The sequence below is a fragment of the Rhinoraja longicauda genome, chromosome 40, assembly GCF_053455715.1.
Source record: "Rhinoraja longicauda isolate Sanriku21f chromosome 40, sRhiLon1.1, whole genome shotgun sequence".
Taxonomy (NCBI): domain Eukaryota; kingdom Metazoa; phylum Chordata; class Chondrichthyes; order Rajiformes; family Arhynchobatidae; genus Rhinoraja; species Rhinoraja longicauda.
In genome coordinates, this window is record NC_135992.1 from 5,564,799 (window position 1) to 5,569,337 (window position 4,539).

The following is a 4,539-nucleotide window of genomic DNA, read 5'->3' on the forward strand; positions in this document are numbered from 1 at the left end:
TAGGCCCTGACGCTGTAGGCCCGGACGCTGTAGGCCCGGACACTGTAGGCCCGGGCGGCGCTGTAGGTACGGACACTGTAGGCCCGGACGTTGTAGGCCTGGACACTGTAGGCCCTGACACTGTAGGCCCGGACGTTGTAGGCCAGGACACTGTAGGCCCTGACACTGTAGGCCTGGACACTGTAGGCCCTGACACTGTAGGCCCGGGCGTGTAGGGGCGGTCGCTGGCCGGCGCGGACTCGGTGGGCCGAAGGGCCTGTTTCCGCGCCCCCTTGACACGGCAGGCACACAGTGAGAGATTCTACCCCTCACTACCCCCTCCCCCCCCCCCCTCCCTCGATGACCGGCGGACTCTCTCTGAAAACACTGCAACTTTAATTCGGCCCAAGTTAAAAAAAAATTGGCCTGGACACGATGTCGATGTTGTCACTAGAAGTTTCACGGTACGCCTTCCAAGAATAATTCTGGCAGTTTACTGAGGATTTCAATTGAAATGCTTGGATTTCTCAGGCTGAACCCAAGGCCAGGATCACACAGATGTGGGGCTGTTGTTCAGTGCTGGTGAGGCCGGGATAGATGCCAGGACTGTGCGGGGACTGGGGTTAAATCTGCCAGCTCTGCTCACCCTCACCATCAGTTGCCATGCAGGGACCAGTCCAGAGGGGATGGCATCAGGGATTTAGTCTAGTTTAGAGATACAGCGCGGAAACAGGCCCTTTCGGCCCGCCTGGTCCGCGCCGACCAGCGATCCCTGCTCACTAACGCACTATCCTACACCCTCCGGGGACAATCTTTGCCAATTAACCTACATACCTGCGCGTCTTTGGAGTGTGGGAGAAACCGGAGTGCCCGGAGAAAACCCACGCAGGTCACGGGGAGAACGTACAAACTCCGTACAGACGGCGCCCGTAGTCGGGATCGAACCCGGGTCTCCGGTGCTATATTCGGTCAAGCAGGACACGGAGTAGACTCGATGGGCCGAACGGCCTAATTCTCCTCCTATGACTCGCGAACATGAACCAGTCTTGCGTGCAATGGGGGGCCCAACAGCTGCCAGTGTCCATCGATAACTCGGAAGGAACGAATGCTGGGACCGCTCTGAGCCTCTTTAAAGTCCTTTCTGTAAAGACTCTGCCTGACTTGTCAATCTGTGGAATTCTCTGCCTCAGAAGGCAGTGGAGGCCAAGTCTCTGAATGCATTCAAGAGAGAGCTGGATAGAGCTCTTAAGAATAGCGGAGTCAGGGGGTATGGGGAGAAGGCAGGAATGGGGTACTGATTGAGAATGATCAGCCATGATCACGGTGAATGGCGGTGCTGGCTCGAAGGGCCGAATGGCCTCCTCCTGCACCTATTGTCTATTGTCTATTGACTTCAAACCATTGGAAACCGTGTGTTCAAAAAATGTCCTCCACTGTGTCTCATCAGATATCACTTCCAAGTTAAACACACACACACACACACACACACGCAAACGCTGATGTTCTTTCTTGGCACCCGATCCCAGCCTCCTAAATAATCAGCTGAGTTCACCAGACACTGGCTTTTTCCGACTATAAAATCCTTCCTTAAAGTTCAGACATAAACCGTGAGGGGGGGGGGAGGGATGGCAGATTTTGCTGTCCATTGGTGGTGCAGCAATAGACAACAGACAATAGACAATAGGTGCAGGAGGAGGCCATTCGGTCCTTCGAGCCAGCAACGCCATTCAATGTGATCATGGCTGATCATTCTCAATCAGTACCCCATTCCTGCCTTCTCCCCATACCCCCTGATTCCGCTATCCTTAAGAGCTCTATCTAGTTCTCTCTTGAATGCATTCAGAGAATTGGCCTCCACTGCCTTCTGAGGCAGAGAATTCCACAGATTCACAACTCTCTGACTGAAAAAGTTTTTCCTCATCTCCGTTCTAAATGGCCTACCCCTTATTCTTAAACTGTGTGGCCCCTGGTTCTGGACTCCCCCAACATTGGGAACATGTTTCCTGCCTCTAACGTGTCCAACCCCTTAATAAACTTATACGTTTCGATAAGATCTCCTCTCATCCTTCTAAATTCCAGTGTATACAAGCCTAGTCGCTCCAGTCTTTCAACATACGACAGTCCCGCCATTCCGGGAATTAACCTAGTAAACCTACGCTGCACGCCCTCAATAGCAAGAATATCCTTCCTCAAATTTGGAGACCAAAACTGCACACAGTACTCCAGGTGCGGTCTCACTAGGGCCCTGTACAACTGCACACAGTACTCCAGGTGCGGTCACACTAGGGCCCTGTACAACTGCACACAGTACTCCAGGTGCGGTCTCACTAGGGCCCTGTACAACTGCACACAGTACTCCAGGTGCGGTCTCACTAGGGCCCTGTACAACTGCACACAGTACACCAGGTGCGGTCTCACTAGGGCCCTGTACAACTGCACACAGTACACCAGGTGCGGTCTCACTAGGGCCCTGTACAACTGCACACAGTACACCAGGTGCGGTCTCACTAGGGCCCTGTACAACTGCACACAGTACACCAGGTGCGGTCTCACTGGGGCCCTGTACAACTGCACACAGTACACCAGGTGCGGTCTCACTAGGGCCCTGTACAACTGCAGAAGGACCTCTTTGCCTCTCAGCGCCGGAGACCCGGGTTCAATCCCAACCAGGGGTGCTGTCTGCACGGAGTTTGCACGTTCTCCCCGAGACCCACCTGGGTTTTCTCCAGGATCTTCGGTTTCCTCCCACACTCCAGGGGCGTGCAGGTTTGCAGGTTAATTGGCCTCCTCCGGACCTTTTCCAACGCCAGCATGTCCTTCCTCAGATATGGGGCCCAAAACTGGTCACCATACTGGTCTGGTGTATGACCAGCGCATGATAGACCCTCAGCACTGCATCCCCTGTTTTTATATTCCATTCCACTCAAAATAAACGCTTAACATGCCATTTTTTTTCTTTGCTAATGATTCAACCTACAAACTAGCCTTTTGGAAATTCTGTTCCTGCACTCACAACTAGGGTTGCCAACTGTCCCGTATTAGCCGGGACGTCCCGGAAATTGGGATAAATTGGTTTGTCCTGTACGGGACCTCCCTTGTCCCGTATTAGGCCCGTGGGGGGCGCTGTAGGCCCGGACGTTGTAGGCCCCGACGTTGTAGGCCCGGACACTGTAGACCCGGACACTGTAGGCCCGGACACTGTAGGCCCGGACACTGTAGGCCCGGACACTGTAGGCAGGGACACTGTAGGCCCGGGGGCTGCTGTAGGCCCACACAGTGTAGGCCCGGACACTGTAGGCCCGGACACTGTAGGGCCGGACACTGTAGGCCCGGACATTGTAGGCCCGGGGGCTGCTGTAGGTCCACACAGTGTAGGCCCGGACATTGTAGGCCCGGACACTGTAGGCCCGGACAATGTAGGCCCGGACACTGTAGGCCTGGACACTGTAGGCCCCCTCCGGGCTGCTATAGGCCCACACGGTGTAGGCCCAGACACTGTAGGCCCAGACACTGTAGGCCTGGACACTGTAGGCCCAGACACTGTAGGCCTGGACACTGTAGGCCTGGACACAGTAGGCCAGGGGACCAGGAAGTTGGCAACCCCTACTCACAAGTCCCTTTGCACCTCCGATTTCCGAATCCCATTCAGGATTGAAACAACTCCCTCCATCCCCTCATCTTAACATGCCAACACTGGACGGTAGCTTCACTCAAAACTGGATAGTTAGCAGACAACTCCTGAGCAAAAGCCAAGATTAAGTTGCAAGACGATGACCAATTAAGGTCAAATAAGATACCGGGGGAAGAAAGGATTGAGGGGCACAGAAACAGTTTGCAACTGATGCAAGGAAAGGCTGAATTAACCCTCTGCATTCTAGTTTAAGTTTAGTTTAGTTTAGAGACACAGCGCGGAAACAGGCCCTTCGGCCCACCGGGTCCCTGCCGACCAGCGATCCCCGCGCACTAACGCCACCCTACGCACACCAGGGACAGTTTTTACATTTACGCCAAACCAATTATCCTGCAAACCTGCACGTCTTTGGAGTGTGGGAGGAAACCGCACTCCAAGATCTCGGAGAAAACCGCACGGGGTGGGGTGGGGGGTCGTACAGACTCCGTGCAGACAGTGCCCATAGTCGGGATCGAACCCGGGTCTCTGGCGCTGTGAGGCAGCAACTCTACCGAGTGGTTGAACCTGGACAAGCCGCTCCAGGCTTTGCAGACAATAAGCGGCCAAGCATCTGGGTGATGTCTTCATGTGTTGGTTGGGTCTAGACCACAGCTGTTTGCTGGAGCTCCCTTGGCTGTTTGAAAGATGACCTGTGGTCACTGGAGCTGTGAAGAAATGTCTCATCGCAAGGCCCGGGCCCTTCAACAGTGTGGCGCTCTCTCTCCGAGACGCCCCCAGTCTGCCCGATGCTCCTTTTCCACGGACGGGGCCAAAGCCACAGCTCTCTGGTCGAACGGTAACCGCGGCAACTGACCCATAACTCACAGGGAGACGCACAACGCTGGGGTAGCACAGCGGGACAGGCAGCATCTCGGGAGAGGAGAAATGGG